The following is an 18,290-nucleotide window of genomic DNA, read 5'->3' on the forward strand; positions in this document are numbered from 1 at the left end:
ATGCATGCTTTAAATTCAATATTTTCGAGTTAATATTCGCCGCTTTGATCAGAAATGTTAAAAAAAACTCATATTATTAAAGAAAAAAAATTGTTAAATTAAAAAATACTACCTAAGCGCATAAATTGATAAAAATGTTTTAAATAAGTATGTCAAAACAAAAATCGATTTTACAAGATAAAATTAACAACATTTTGTTCATTTTGATTTTTCCTTCGGATTCCAAATAATTGATAACAATCAATCGATTTTTATATTTTTTATTTTATTATTTTTATTTATTTAAGTAAATTTTTTGTTTTCCTCATTAACATCGATCGATTTTTATCTTCATATCCGTACATAGTTTATTAGTCCCTCAAATTAAATGTTAAACTGATTAGAATCAAGGATTGTCTAGATTAAAAATTGAATCAAATTTTTGTATTGAGTTAAAAGAAATTATTTGTATGTCCGTCACAAGTCAGATTTTTATTTATGGGGTTACTTTAAAAATTAAAACATTCGCACAATTGTTTGAAAGGAAAAATTTTTAAATCGATTTTTAAAAAAATATTAAAGAGAAAAGTATTAATTTAAAATTGATCCTTTAAGTAAATGACAGATGTCAATAATTGATATAATCTATTGAAATCCTGTAAACATTCTTTATATGTACAAAAATGTATCAGCAATAAAATAACTACAACGTATTCATACATAGTTCTAATTGAGAGAGGAAAATCGAATACTGGATTTTATACTTGCTTTTAAGAGAAGAGATCGTCATTTATTTTCTATGGTAAGGAGTAGAAGAAAAATGGAGAGAACACTATATGAATGCTCTTTTTGTAGAGTTTGCTCTTTTTGATTTTGAAAACATAATTTCTTCTAGTACTCATTAGTATCACATTATATGTACATCAATATAATTAAATGTTTTCCTTTCATGTATGCAAAAATGTTATCGTTATTACTTTAAAATTTGGAGAGAATTTTTTGCATTGGAGAGATTTTATGTACAAAAGTAACGTGTGTAGAAAAACTCGTATCGATTGATTACAGTAGGTGTTTCGTATTTAACAAGTACACAGTTAACACGTATGGTATTGCTTAAAAGAATTCCTTTTCTTATCTTAAATGTGCTCATTATTTTAGACTCAAATGAATTGGATGAAGGCAGGGTATCTTGAAATGTATAGTTCTTATTATTATTTTGTTGACAAATTTTAAATCAATCTTATATTCCATGAATTATTTTTACTCCAACTCATAACTAAATATTTTTTCTCAAATTTTCATTCACAATCAACATTCAAATAAGCTTATAAACCATTAAAATTATATACTCTCCATATACATCATGTAGCTATACATAAGTATAAGAAAAATTAAAAATATTTTATGCATAGTTTACTATGCCAATAACTTAAGAATTTAATATAGGTTTACCTTTTTTATAAGGTTTTTTCCATCTGGTTAATTCTATACTTCCAATACCACATGATCTGCCTCAAAAATGATGATGATCATTATCAGATCAAAAAAGAAAAAACCATAGGAACATAAAAATGCTTTGCATCTATGTTATGACGAGGTTGATTCAATAAATATTGTTGATCAAATGTTTTTGTTCAACTTCTCTAATTAGAATGGTTTTCACTCGACAGAGGCAAAGTATCTTTCTCAACTTCACATGCTGTAAGAAATTGTTTAGAGGGAGAATTGTCATCCCAACGAATTTTACATGTCGGTTTTAAAATTGAAACACCTTTCTTCTTATTGGAAAAGTACAAAACTATTTAATATTTTGAACGGAATATTTGCCGTTCCTACCGCCTCTTTACCTATCATCATCATTCCACCATTCTATGTATACTGTGTTTCCGATATCTCAAGCTCGACTAAATCGATTTTCGATTTCCAACAAAATTTATATCTGAGTTTATTTTGTGAACTTAACGATTGATCAATATTTGTGAAAAATGACATCCCGAAAACTGAATTTTTTATGAAAATCAGAACTGGGAAAGAAATGCAATTTTTTTGGAATCGAATTATTTGACTACGAGTATTACGATTTTTTCTAAATTTTAAAAATTATTCTTTAGTTAGATCTTGTTCACTTCAATAATATTATATTGACAATATAAAAATTATATAATAAAAATTCTTCGATCTGAAATCTAATCTCGTACATTGACAAATAGGGAAAAAGAGAAGAAATGGACACAGAGAAAAAATTTTTTTATAATGTTAACGAAAAAACAAAAAATATACTTAAGTGTATATTAATGGAAACCAGTTCAGAAAATGTTTTCGTGCTACAATACTTTTCTTGTGTATATAGATAGATAGAAATAGAAATAGATGCCTGCATCATTCACCTTGTTAAAATGTCAACTAAATTTGTATTATAATAAATATTATATAAAAGCTAAAATTGAATTGAATGTAGGTTTTTTTTTCTTTTCTAATAAAAAGGGAAAGATGAAGTTGATGTAATAAGATATTACCATTATTAGATATTCTCTTCTTTACACTATCATCAATTTCCCCTGTTTCCGCACTACTTCCATATTATAGTTGATTCTACTATAAATGTTTTATAAGCAAACAGTAAAGTTTTTGTATTTCGAATTCCGTTTTTATTGACATACCAAATTCTATCTATTTGTATTCTATCGTTTCTACTGTATTGTTATTTATACTGCAAAACTGAAAAGCTTGCAATTTGCTTTTATAGTGTCCTTAAATTGTGGTGATAATTCACTGCAATAACAAGCGATCAGTTATATCTGGCTATGAAAACACTTTTTAATAACTTTAAATATAGTCAAAGTACTAAGATGAAAAGGCAGAACAATTTAAGTTGAGATTCAATACAGCCGTCTTCTACCAAAATCTGTTTGAAAAAAAGGATTGAAACAGCATAATTGAAAAATATAATTGGTCTTATATAGAAATGTGGTCTTCAAGTCTTTATCATACAAATTCGACTGTAAACATGCAAAGAGCATGGGCTGACCGGTAAACGATCCTTGTAGAAGCTGTTATGATGAAAAGGAGGAGGAAATGGCGATCCACTTCATATGTTCATGTCCAGCGCTGACGAACTTCAGGCAATGGTTTCATGGATCTTACTTCTTTACATTTCTTAGAAGAGTTCGGGCTAGTTTTAATGAGGGGCGATAAAGCAGAGATCTGGTGGCACTACAGCGTGTCTATGTGGTCAACTTGAGGGGTCGCGTCAATCTAACTTAAGATAACCTAAGTTCGACTGTAAATATTTAAGTTTTCTATTCCTAAATACTACTATAATTTCTATCATAATCATCATTATTTTCATCAATATTCTTACATTTATATACATATGCTTAAAGTCTTAAATTAGAACCTAGTCTAGTCTAGTTTTATTATGTTCATCCATATACTAAAGTAGGAGTTTTGTTCTTTTTTTTTCTCTAGACTTTGTTTTTTTTTAATCACGAATTACTTGAAAACTTCAATTGGAAATTTTTATTCGTTTTGTATTCTTTTATTATTTTCTTCTTTATTTTTTGTAATGATGGTAAGAGCTAGTTCGAATAACGGTATTAAAAAAAAATTTTTTGTTTTTTTATTACTAACTATACTCTTTCTTTTTATTTTACTTAGAATATAGTATTAAAAGTATAAACTATTTAATTTTTAAATCAATAAGAATTAAATAAAAAAAAATAATAAAGGTGATATTTTAATGGCTGTTAAAGAATGCATGCTATAAAATGAAATGATTTAGTACCCGTATTTTATTAAAGAAAATATTTATGAAATTTTATATTATTGCTTTCTATTTTGTTTCAATTTTAATTTTACGATTATTAATAACGATGCTACATATTTGTATAATTTTTGAAATTTGATTAATTTTAGTGTTGTTTCGATATAGTTATAATTACACGGGCGTTATCAGTTGTCTTATGAGACCGACCGCGGCCACAAGCTGCATCAGTTGAATGAAAAAAATTTATTTTCATGAATTGAAATTACTCGTTTCATATTTTTATTGCATCCTAATATAGTTTTTGAGTTTTAAAATATTCGAAAAAAAAAGAATGGCGCCCGAGCATGTAACTATTTTGATTAGTTTTTTTTTACTCACATATCTTCCCCAAACGGAGTACAATTTAGTAATTTGCAAAATTGTGTGATTGCAATATAATAATTTGTTGCAAAACAAAGTTTCCAAAAAAATAATAGGAGTTTCAAAGCAAAATTTCAATGAAAACCGATTTGTGTTATAACAGGAAAAGTGCTAAGTTGTAATTCGTAATCTTTTAAATAAGGTTAATTTACCCCATTTATATATACTTGTAATTACCTCTTCCAATTTGTAATCTTAATAAATATATATATATATACATATGATAAATAAATATATTTTGTATTTCAGAACATAAAATTGAGTTTTCATTAATAATATTTACGATATTTTCCAAAAAAAAAAAAAATTACCTCATTCAAGTGATTTGTCTATACCCTCTACATATGTCGTGAATGTTAAAATTTCTATTGTAACAATATTAATTCCTATTAAGCATTTCGTCTTACAAATACAAAATTTTTTTTTTTAAATTTAAGTAGTTGAAATTAATCAATGTCTATAATCATATATAAGAAATCTTCTTGAAGTCTTAATTTATTTTAACTACTTAATATCTCTATAGAATTTCAATAAATAACAAGGAGGTGAGAAAATGATTACTCTAGCAATAATATAATAACAACAAAAAAAACATTACTTTAAATGTACAGACTTAATAATTAAGTCATTATAGTTTAACAGTAAAACAGTAAAAAACAAGAGCTTAACTAACATTGCTATTTAACATATCATTGGTTTTAGTCTACGCTGTTTTTTTTTATAAGATTGACGTATAAATGGCACTTAATAACAATAATTTTTGATATTTTCTTTAACAAATTTATATTGAGTATTTAATGAGAAACCTAAACCAAAAAAAAAAAATTTGCAATTTTTGTTTTTGCAAGCGTTTTTATTCAGTATTGAAAAGAAAAGCTTGGTTAATTTTAAACAATCTTTCAAATTAATTGAGAAGTACTTAACACAGCACACCAACTATGGGATATTTAAGTTAGTAAATTACTAAATTAGTAGATTTTACAAGAAGCAATTGATTAGTTATAAAGGGTATTAGATGTGCAAAAATTGTCATTTGTCAACTTAGCAGTAGTATTGTCATTCAAGTTTTTGAACTGTCAAAATTCAATCTACTAATTTTTAATTTGTTGTTTGTTTAAAATTGCTAATCAACTGAGTATGTTATGAATGTATGTGGCGAATAACCTGTATTTCATATTAAATCGGCTATTATAGCAGAATATGTTCTGCCGGCAGCAATGCAGCTAAACTTTCAAAACAGAAAACTAAACAGATTTTCTTCCATTGTTACATTAAATGTGAACCACAATTCTATATGACAATTCACAGAGTCATATTGATTTTTGGAATTAATGTTCGATTATTCAATAAAACATCATTACAAATTAATCGGAACCGGAACGCGTTTCACCATAATATGAGAACGTCTCTAGTCGCATTTAATGTTCCTAAAATTTTGTTATGAACTTTTTTAATTTTGCAATTCACAAAATTACATTGTTTTATTTAAATTAAAAATTTTACAGATGCAAAATAATAATTTTGTATTCATTTTAATCAAATTGGTTTTTGATAAGAAAACCCTGTCATTTTAAATGGCTGTCTTTCTATAATCAACAACATAAAAAACATGTATTTAAAATTTTGAATTCCTTGGCAATGTTTGCCTCCTAAAAAAACAATTTGAAATTTGTTGCATAAAAAAAATGTCCATGTTTTAATGTCACCTTTCACCACCTACACTTATCATGTTACAAACAATGTGGCAAATTTATTACAAATTTTTTAAAATAGTTATTTAATTTGAACACATTTACTTGCACGGGAATAAAAAATCCTTCAAAGTGTAACTTACACCTTTGTACATAGTAGAGTATAGCCATTGAAAACAATCATAGTTCACTACTAACAGTTACTTTTTGTGAATATGTAAGAGTTGAACATAAAAAAAAACCAATGCTATAAAAATTCAAGTTGAAATAAATAAGGATAAATTGATAGTTAATTTTTGTGTTCGTCTTGTTTTTATACCCGTACGAACGTATGTTCGAAGGGTATACTAAATTTGCCTTACCGTTTGTAACGTTGAGAAATAACGGTCTTAGATATAGACTCAAGTGTATGTTTTTGATCAGCGTCGAATTCTGAGTTGATTTAGCTTTGTCTGTCCGTCCGTCCGTCCGTCCCAACGATAACTCAAAAACTAATTGAGCTAAGTTCACCAAATTTTCAAAAATGATTTACTGTAGTAAGTGCCAGAACCCTATTTAAATTGGACATGATCGGGGTACCGGTTCGGGTAGCTGCCATACAACTTCAAAATTTATTTGGCCATATCTCAGAAACTACAAAAACTGTATTGAAATTTCGCACAAACGAATATATTAGTAGGGCCAATATGTCTGATAAAAGTCGTTGAAATTACTTGGCTCCTTCTGGTACCTGCCATACAACTTCAAAAGTTATTTTACTATATCTCAGAAACTATAAAAGCTATTGTATTGAAATTTCACACAAACGAATATATTAGTAGGGCCAATATGTCTGATAAAAGTCGTTGAAATTACTTGACTCCTTCTGGTACCTGCCATACAACTTCAAAAGTTATTTGACTATATCTCAGAAACTATAAAAGCTGTAATATTGATATTTTACACAGGGGAATATATTAGTAGGGCCGATGTGCTTGAAAAAATTCGCTAAAATATTTTGGCTCTTTCTGGTAGCTGCCATACAACTTCAATAGTAGTTTGGCACACACAGTATTTTGAAAAGTACTGAAATTTTGCATAAATTAATTTGGTAATACGGCAACTTAAAGTCATTATCTGTTCCATAGTCAGTTATGGCTTATTTATTCGCACATAGGATAACCAATTCGTACGGGTATCACAGAGTTGACAAGGTCAACTCTATTTTTTCTCGTTTTTTTCCCTCTAAAATTCATCGATGTAATCATATTACACGCGATAATAAAGGAAAACTATTAAAATACCTTAGCAAAAAACAGAAACACGAAAAAATTTTACACACATATGTATGTGACGTGATGTAGCTGTAAACTTGGCGTATGTGTGATAATTTTACTATCATTTTACTATTTTTTCACTATTCTTGCATTTTAGTAGGCAGTGTTTGTGCTATTTGTTTTGTTTTTTTGTTGCATCTTTTGAAAATTTTTCTTATATTTCGATTTTTTCGATTTTTTTTTTTTATACGTACACATTTTAACTGTCAATTTGGTTTGGTTGCACACATCTGTTAAAATTAAATGTTTAGTATTTCTATGATAGTATATAAGAGTTTCTAATTTCATTTTAAGCGGTGAGCAGCTTATGAGCATAACATTTTGTTTTTTTTTTTGCAAAATAAAATACAAAACATTAATAAGGCGTGATATTAGTGAAAAGAAGAAAAAAATTATAAAAAAATTTTCTTGCGTTTACAAACCAACAACAAAGAACAGGTAAAAAAAAATTCATTATAAATTACCTGTAGTTAGTATCTGTACCTGTTGTAAAAATTAAAATTATTATACTTTGTAAGATGTGCACTTTTTTTTGCTCTTACTTTACTTATTTTAGTATTCTGGTGCTGCTGCTATTGTTGTTGTAGTTTTTTACATGAAATGCTTATGAATATTTTCAGGTATAAGCATGAAAAAGGTAAATAATAAAAAGATTTTTACTTTTTTTTTTTGTAAAGGTAAAAACAGGTGGTTATTTTTATGATAAGAAAAGAACGCATTGTGTACACGTTCATATTTTTATTTCAAAAGATCTTTTCTTATTTTGTACAATTATTTTTGAGCAGAAAAGGTTGATAACACTACTATACTTTTGTTCCTATATACGACAGATTTGAAAGAGAAAATATAATGTGATTGAAACATACTTTCATACTCATATATTATATTTTAAATGGTATTGAAATTTTGAGTGTTCTGAGAGTTTGAGTTGAAAAATAAAAGGGATAATCCAGTTTTTCCTCGAAAATTATGAATTTGTTCTTGTTGAACAGACGAAAATAGGCGAAAATAAAAGAGAGTGAAATTTTATGCAGATGACTTACTTCGAGGAAAGATATCTCAGGCATCTGGAATAAATGAAAGTTCTATTTCAATATAAGTAACATTAAGTCGTACACGATATAATTGTGTGTACAATGCAACACAAATATGCCCATAATAGTAATTAAGTCATACACAATATGCATGAAGGCTTCAAGAGGACAAGAATATGAGGTAATGTAATGAGTACGTCAATTATTTGTGATATTTTCGGTGACGTCTACAGTTGTAAGAGTAGCACTTCCTCAAAGCTATCACTCAAAGATCATAAAATCTCTCGCAACAAAGCTGATATTTCCTATAATTTGAATTGTATGTTAGTTTCGCACAGCCTAATACGGTATTTAACATGCATGAGTTATTCGGAATAATGCGTGTTCATTATCGGGGAATCGTACATTCGTAGCATGTTTAGAAAATCCAATCTCGTCTCTACTTATCATCGTACTATTACTGATGGAGAGAACGAACTTATCGACAAAGTGTTCAAATAATTGTACCATATGTAATTGGCCACATAAATATTTAAGCATACCCTAAGCGGTATATTTTCTACTGTACTAGGGAAGTCACCCCCTACTGAACCCGATTCCTTTAATAGAGTGGGACGATGTTATTTATTACGTTATAATGTTTTCATAAATGAAAATCAAAATCACCAAATTCGAATTTTTTATTTAAATCGAATATACAAAACTTCAATACCGAGAAAATATTAAAAAATATAAAACATACACACATGCAAATATAATGATGTTAACACATTATTTAGAGATGATCAGAAAAATATGATAACAGGCTATAAGAAAAAAAATTCTTGGAAGAGATCCTTTTCTTTTTCAAAAGATTCTTAATGTAATGAGTACCCTTGAAAGATGAAAACGTCCTCGAAATACAAAAAAAAAAACATAAAAATGAGCAAAAACAAAAGTCGAAAGATGTATCTTTGTAATGGATCTAGCAAAATATTTTGAAGGCCAAATCATGCTAGTGAGTAAAACGATCAAATGAACTTTATTACTTGTTTGTTTCTTTAACAAAGATATTAATGTGAATATCAAAAATTTTGGCTGCCATTGATTGATAATATTGATGATGATATTTCTGTTGATGATGATATTTATGTTTTGTTGGAGAACTTAAAGAATATAATTTTGTAAGGAATGCAAAGAGGGAAACATAAAATTTTTAAATCACGAATTGAGGTCAAAAATTGCGTTTAACGCGGTAAGTAAAGAGTTTTTTTTTTTATTTTATTTATTTATTCTTTTCTGAACAGATTATTAGTGAAATTATGTAAATTTTTTAAAATAATGTAGATACTTTGTTTTTGTATCTTTTGGCTCTGCAACCAAAAAATATATGATCAGGTTTTTTGCTTTTCTTAAATAAACATTGTAATTTTAATGTACTAAAATACTTTGGTACTCTTTATATACAAAGAATCGAAAAAATTCCAACGTTATTATTTCATAAATCATAATTTCAATGTTAAAATATTTTCTTAAAAAAAAATCTGAAAAAATAAAATTGCATGTTGCATATTTGCTTTGGTTTCAGGTTCTTTTTTCCATAAAACAAAAACCCTCAAGAATATTTCGAAAGATGTTTTACTGCTCTTAGTGCAAAAGAATTTGTAGTTGTAAGAAATTAGAAGAATTTTAACTAAAACGCTGTTAAAGAATTTCACTTACTTATATATTACCAAAATCAATAGAAATTGACATGATTACTACAAATTGACGTGTCTACTATATAGTAGAAAGGTACCATCGGAATATTACGGTTACTGTAATTAGATCACAACAATTATAAGAATTATGTAAACTAAGAATATTTTTAACAATATTTGAAACAATTTTTCATTGAGAGGGCGGCGAATGCCATAAACTACTCTGAATACATTTTTAGAGAGGGAAGGTCTTAATCGCGGTTAATATAAACTTTTAATATTGCAAAATCGACATAACAAGTGTAAAGTTTTAGTAGCTCATCTAACATTTGATAATAAATTTAAATTTAAAACTAAATTATAATATTAGAAAAATTTATCCAAGCCTTTGAGATTTAATCTCATGCCAAATTTACCACCATCGTCAAAAAATCTGATTCTAACAACATATTTACCAATATTCTAATATAGAATTCGTATCTTCTTGTCAGTTTTTCCATTACGGCAGCTGCATGATAACGTTAGATCGTAAATTCAAGTTCGAATTATTAATTTTTCAAAATTAATAAAATACGCTATAAGAACCACACACAATAATGATAAAAAAGTTATGACCATTTATTTGTACAGCTGAAATTTTTTGACTTTATCAATTACAAGCATATAGTTTTGAAAGTCAATGGCCATGAAATTTAGGCTTTATTTAATAATTTTCCAAATATATTTTTTTCCATATCAGAAACTTAAAATATTTAATAGCTACTTGCAGGCAAGTTTGATAAGATATTTTTTACTTTATATAAATAATTGTAGATGTAAAATCAAAATGTGTTACGTAATAATTTAGCACTCAAACCACAAATAATTAAAAAGTTCAATTAAAGGGAGCGTTTGTCACATTACAAATTCGAATATTTTGAGACCATCAATTCCTGCTTAAATACAAAAACTATACCCAACTACTTGGAATAAATTTAAATTCTTATCGATCTTATCACAAAATTAGGTATGCCTACTTTCTTAACATAAGTATTTTTTTTTAAGAAAATATTAGGAAACCAAAACCTTTAACAATCAATTCTTTTGTAATTTTAGCAAATAGTTTTTTATATCGAATCACAAATCGTATGACAAAAAAATTAAAAAAAAAACGAAATTATCAAAAATTTATTAATAAAAATATTCAAAAAAAAAATTTTTTTTATTATCACGGCATGGCAACATTATGGCTGACAATAATTTTGATTCCAGTTATTCTTATATTGGAAACGTATTGGATTACTTAACATAAAAGAATATTTTTACTTCTCAAATTCACTTTTAAAGTTTTATAGTTTTTAATTTCAAAATTCCTTAAAATGATATCCAAGATAAGTTGTCATTATGTAGGAAATTTAACACATACATTCATACGTGCAAATGAAATCTATATAAAATGACACATTCTATTCACATTGAATACATTACTGATGAGCAAGTAAATGAAATTCAATAAATGAAATTTTATTAAACTATCAATATATTTAGTTTGTATCACTCTATTTGGGCATAATTAGAAATATTTAAGATTTTAAGTCGGGCATAATTAGAAATGTTTAAGAAGTTTTCATGTTCACCGACACATTGTTCCTGTTTGGTAAACACTGCTTAAATGTCACTCAATTTATGCAATTGCCTTGACAAAAAGTTATAATTTTCGAGAACGCTTTAAAATAACACCACACCGTTGTTCGTTTTTTAAATGTCTAAATGAAAAATCCTGATTGTTCATTTTTGACACATACATTGATGTTCAAAGTAAGCTATATTGCAATTTGGATACTAGCAGCAATGTGCGTTCTCTGTAATTTTGGCAACTTTCAAACTGGGTGCGTAGTATAAACAACGTATTTCATATTGAAAATTGCAATTTCAATTTCTGGTTTCTAATAAGTTTGATAACTCTTTTACAATTTAACCTCACTTTTAGTGTTAATATGCCTTTTCTAAACCCTCAACGTATTTAAGCGTTTAATATAGCCATTGAACTTAAAAGGAACTTTACTGTATTTTCAAAATAATACAAATTTCTTATGAAAACCTTAAAAAAATAATTAAGAATGAAATATTTTTAGTGATCATTTCTATTTTTATTCATTAACATAAAATGTAAATTAAATCGTAAAGAATTTAATATTTTTTTTTTGTTTTATATTTAAAAAAAACATTTTAAAATCAAAAATGTGCAAAATTTTTTTGATTAAAATAAAAATCAAATTTTAAAAACAATATTAAATTTCAAGTCACGGAATGAATTAAAAGTTTCTTTGGTTAATTTTGATGATTGGCGTATCATATTCAAATAATTAAAATTTAAAAACTTTTTGATTGTTATTCACATTGTTAGAACGGATGGAACGAACAAAGAACAAACCTATGTGAAGGAAATGTTTTCATTAATTTTGAGTTCTTTACTTATATTCAAGGAAGTGACAAAAGAATGATAATATTGTTTCTGGTGTAGGCAAGTTGTATTCACTTACTTTATTCAAATGAATTTTATTCGAAAATTGTAATTTGAGCCGATAACAGGAATCGTAATTTGCAAAAGCAGTCAACTACAATGGCACATAAATTATAAATTTAAAATTTATTTACTTATTTTAAGACTAATGTTGATGATTACATCTGAAACTAAGCTGCCTCTGCAAGTAACTTGCAAATTATGTTTTCGATTATTAGTTAAAAACATCAACCTCATATTTTCATTTAGAATTTGAGATAAATTTGACATTGAATATTTTAGTCACTACTTCGTATACTGACCATTGGTGCAGTGGTTATGGCACCGGTCCTTTAACCGAAGGGTCTCGGGTTCAAACCCCGGTCAGGTCACTATAAAAATTATATTTAATATTATTATAACTTAATATACAATACTAATAAAAATATTATACAAGTAATTTTCAAATATTCCTAATATTCGATATTAAAAAAAAAAAAAACTAAGAAAAATAAACAGTAAATATTAATAACCTCAAATAATTAATATAAATAAAAAAAAAAAAAAAAACTACGGCAGGCTAGTCACCTACCTAGTTAAACCCTATGACGCTATGAAACTAGTGCATGAGAAATCATGCACTAGCCCTATGCTCCTTCTAGGAGTGAACAAAGGAAAAAAAAAAAAAAAAAAAAACAAAACTTCGTATACTGATCGTGAATTTTTTGATTTTACTCGTCTGTACACTCAGTGACATTATTTTTCAATTCATTAAATGAGTATTTACAATTTTTTTAAAATAGAAATATAAGTGTCGTAACTTCGATTTAATAAATTAAGGCATCGATTATTGAAATTTGTAAATTCCCACTTTTTCTTGATTTTTCAATGCAAACCTAACAAAATTTAATTTTCTGAAAAAATTGTTAAAATAACAACTTGTCATTCAAAACAAACTTTTTACAGTTTCCTATTTCAAATGAATTTTGATGAAAATTGATCACTTTTACAATAGCCGTATTATTTTATTTTCAGCATTATTCCACTGTCAAAAATTCTAATTTCCCAGATTGATGACATAAAAAGTCGATTGACACCTTCAAAATATGCTGTATTTCATTTTGTAAGTATAGGATTACAAAAGAAACACAACTGGAATATTCGCCCAATTTTTTTTTTACTTTTAACTTTTTTCAATTTATGTAAATTTTGTATGCACACATATTTACATTACAAATATATTTTAAAATACCGGCACATTTGAATTTCATGATTCACATTTGACACTTTTAAAAACTTTATATATGCATAATGAAACAGAAAGAAAGAAAAAGAAAATCCGTGTGTTGTAATGTCATGGTGTCACTCAAATAAAAAATGTGTCATAAAATTATGATCATGTCACAAGCAACAAAATTTGATCAACTCTGACTGTTTTTGTTCTCCCCGTTCTTCTCTATTTCTCTCTTCTTGAATGCTTTTGTGTCTTTTGCGAAAATCTATTAAAATATTCCATTAAAATATTATAAGAAAAAATTACCCTGTATAAAGTATAATAGAAGGAATTTTTATCTTATCTAAAATTTAAATAAAACTCATGAATAAAAGCACTAATATTTTTAAACGTATATGTTATTTAAGTTCGCATATGTGAAGAATATAATTACGGAGTGTTTCACTTTTAAATTGAGTAAAATGCGAACTACTGAAATAAAAAATTTCGAATCAAAATATCTAAGTTACAATTTTTGTTTTCACACAAAAATACCAAAAGCTTATCATACAAGTATAACTTATAAGCTTGATTATCAACTATAATTCGAAGCAATTTGAGCGAATTCGTAAGAGCAGTCGCAACCGAGTAAATCGATTTGATTTTGATATATTTTGGCATGAGTACTTTTGTGTCAGAATCTTCTGAAAACTATATATACTTGGGCTAGTGTACTTGAAGAAAGATTGTCAAAAATCTAGCTATAATTCGCACCACATGTCAATTTTTCGGCATATCAAATTGCAAAAAATTTAATTCCCAAATTCATTTTCAAAAGTTTAGGTCACCTTGTAATTATATATCTATACTAAAATTCATACACTTATGTTTAATACTTCTAAATCATTTATGATAGAGTCAAACTTTTCTAGGATATTCAAGATATGAATATATGAAAATTTTTAAAAAATTATGAATAAGCAACTTAAGAGCAAAAAAGAACGAAAAGCAAATGCAAGAACAAAAACAATGTTCTTGTTGAAATTTTTTAGATCTCTCCTAAATCGTACCAAATCCACAGTTGATAATACATAAGAATAAGAAAAAACAATAATAACATCCAATAAAAAGCTATCCATCTAAATAAAATTGAACATTAATTTTGGTCTCGCACCATAAACGTGCTAAAGAGAATTCCTTTATTTCATATTAGTATACAAGTCGTGTATGTAACATTGTATATACTTAATACATTCCTCTTTTTTCATACATATGCGAGATATAAGTAGATAATATTCATAGTTATAGATTTAGATATGTGTTTAATTCACAATATTATTCAGAAATATTAATAAATCTAACGTATGCGCTTGATAAGGTTTGCGAGATACTCCTGAAGCAAGATGTTCGATAATACTCCTGAAATTATAATGTTCGTAAAGTATGATGATGTTCGTAAAGTATGATTATGTATAGGTTTCACGACCAAAAATTTTGTATAAAAACATCAGTTTCCACTAACTACCCAAGCATTATAAAACTAGCAAGTTAGTAACGTGTGGTTATATAAGTAAGTAAAAGTTAAAGAACATATTGTTTTTAAATATTTTATAAATTAGAAAAAGTCACTGATTCCGGTTATACAGAAGGTCATAAAAAGAATTATCAATTTTAGAATAAGTTTACCGAGTTCATTCCCCCTATAGTATTCATGGAGTTTCACGAAAAATTGAAAAACTGAACGTTTTAACTCGAGAAATTGGACCAAAAATTGAAAATGATCCATTTCTCTCATATCACGAGTCTCGTACACCCTGTATAACAGACATTAGAATCTAAGAAGTATCCTAAATGTACTGGTTTTAAAAGAAAATCGTAACTATATATATATGTATATATATATATATATATATATATATATATATATGAGTATGATATATAAGAAAAATATATAAGAAAAATTGAAATTCCTTTTAAAAGTTAATAAATCATAATGCTGCATAATGTCATGTTTTATAGAGTTTGACTACATAATAATTTTTCGCGCAACATGCGAAACTCAACATACTTATTTTAGTATGAAATATATACACATATAGTGTGGTATGGGTATGTAAAAACCGAGTTGGGCGAAACTAGTTATGTATATTATTAAAATGAGTCTAGAAAATAAAATAAATAGTTATTTATATTATGTAAATATGTAAATATCGAACTGACATATAATTTATATTGTGAATTGTTGTTGGTGTTTCTATTGTTGTTTATTTGTAGTTGTTGTCGGCGGTGGTGGTATAAAGGTTTTTTTGCAGTTATTTAATTGACATTATCAGAGTAAGACTATATGTTATAGATTAATTTTATTTCTCAGTATATTTAGTGTATATAGCACATAATATACTAGTGTAAATTTTCAAATTACTTGAAGAACGTTTAATTTAACAGAATTTACATAAAATTTTTAAGATAATATTATTGAGTATACAACGGCATATCTAGTATTTTAAATAAATCATAGTACAGTTTAAAATTATCTCTATTTTATATAAAATTTTGCAGTAAATTTAAATCATCATTTCCTATATAATTATGGTAATAAACTTTAATTGTTTTCCATTGAACTCCTGGAATATAATGTTTCTAAACAGGTTGATCGTATTGTTTAATATTATTGTATTTCGAGTTACGAATTTTAGAACGGAAGGGAGATACGATGTAGTGTAAGTATGTTATTATTTAGATAATTTTGCTTCGTGAACTATTAAAAACAATAATACATTCTTAATTTTAGTTTAGATGCTGCTATATGCATTTGAATGCAGTACTTTGCAGTACTTTCCAAAGTATACAAAAAAAAAAAAAGGCCATCAGAAACAATAGTCACAGGTGATTGCATATACACACTTTGATATTTTTGACATTCCGTCCATTTATCATAGTATTAACTCAAAAACACGTTCTGTCATAGCTGCCATAAAACTTAAAATGTAATTTTCTCTTATTTTTCGAATTATAATGGCTTTATAGAACTCAGCTTTAAAGGCTAATATATACAAACTAGTTTAGTAACAGAACAACTATTGCAATGCAATTATCGTATTTGTCATGTAGTTGCTATTCAGTGTAAAAATTTCACACAAACAATTTCAGTAGCACCATTATTTTAACCAAAGCCGTATTATTACTGCATTTGTCAGCATATGGCAGTTGTTTATTAAAAGCTCAAGTTTAAAATAATTTCTGAGCTAATTCAAGTACAATATTTTTGATAAGAGAAGAAGTCTGACAGTAACTGTGTTACACACTAGCATGACAGTTCCATTTGCTGTACTTAAATATTATCAAAGATGAGGAGCTTTTTTCAAATTTACTAATTTACTCGTACGTATAATTTCACCTTAACTTCATTTTTCTACCTTAAAACTAAAAATATTTCAATATTGTACACATTTATGCTATTTTTTCTTTATTCTAATCACCGAAATATTGATTTTTTTTTCAAATTTTATCTTTATTTTTGCCATAATTTTTTTTGACACTATAAAAATTGATAAGAAATTTTATTAAAAGTCAATAAAAATTATGCTTTGCTTTTTTTTGGCGCGAAATATTTATTTTCTAATATACCTTTTCTGTCGTCATATTTATTTTCAAAAATATTCAAATTCATTCTAGAATCAATGAATATAGTAGTATACAAGACATTTTATTTACTCTTGATATGAATTATGAAATGATAATTAATAATCAAGAGTGTAGAGTGATTTGATAAGAAAATTAAATAATTTTTTTTCTAATCATAAACGTCTGCAGTCACATGGCCGTCATTTAATATTATTTTATGTCAAAATCAAAAACAAAATTGAAAATATTTTTAAACCTTGTTTTATAATCTTAACTTTGAATCAATTCGACCTTTAAAGGAGCATATGTAGAGTTTCTTCTTTCATATAGACTTGATCTATAGTTAATATTATTTTGTGCGAATGGGAATTGACGGTTTAGGAAATTAAATTATAGGAAATAAGGAAGCAAAAGCAAAGTGTAAACGCACATAAATTTCCGCAAATTTTAACACAGAAAGAATTTTATCTCGTTCTTTCGAAAGCAAAAGAGTCTCTTAATTTTTACCCATTTCTCTTATTCTTAAATTTCTCTCTGAATAAAACTCATACATTGTGTGTGCGGAAAATTTTGAAAGTTTATGTAAACTTTCTGTGAACAAGCGAATCGATCCACAATTCACCATATACTTTCTGTTGTCATTAGTATATTATAAAAGTTTTATTCAAAATTTCTAATTATGAGGCGTTGCATAACATTATTTTTAATAGAAAACTATATATATACTACACTGATAAGAATATTTTCCATAGTTCTCTTTAGTAAACACAATTTTAATCGAATTTTTCATACTAGTATATTTGCATTAATAAAAAATTTTACATGCGATGATGTCAACATAATCATTATAAATAAATAAAGGGTGTACTAACTATACATATATTTTTATCGCTTACATAATAAATAAAAAATAATTAATATTTAGCGATAATTATTGACAATTAAGCTTATTTTTAAAATTATGATTTGGGGTCCATTGAACTAGAAATATAAAAAAAAAAACGATTTCATTGCCTATATATAAAAAATTGGGGACAAATGATTCTTATGTTTCATAACAGGCCCATATATGTATATAAAATAATA

General features: G+C 26.4%; 1 protein-coding gene across 1 annotated transcript in view; it reads right to left on the reverse strand.

Moving 5' to 3' along the window:
• Positions 1-18,290, reverse strand: part of LOC129605528 (uncharacterized) — a 94,020-nt gene that overhangs the window by 68,147 nt on the left and 7,583 nt on the right. The gene's annotated exons all lie outside the window — the stretch shown is intronic.

Source organism: Condylostylus longicornis, unplaced genomic scaffold, assembly GCF_029603195.1.
Source record: "Condylostylus longicornis isolate FDR11 unplaced genomic scaffold, ASM2960319v2 ptg000013l, whole genome shotgun sequence".
NCBI lineage: Eukaryota > Metazoa > Arthropoda > Insecta > Diptera > Dolichopodidae > Condylostylus > Condylostylus longicornis.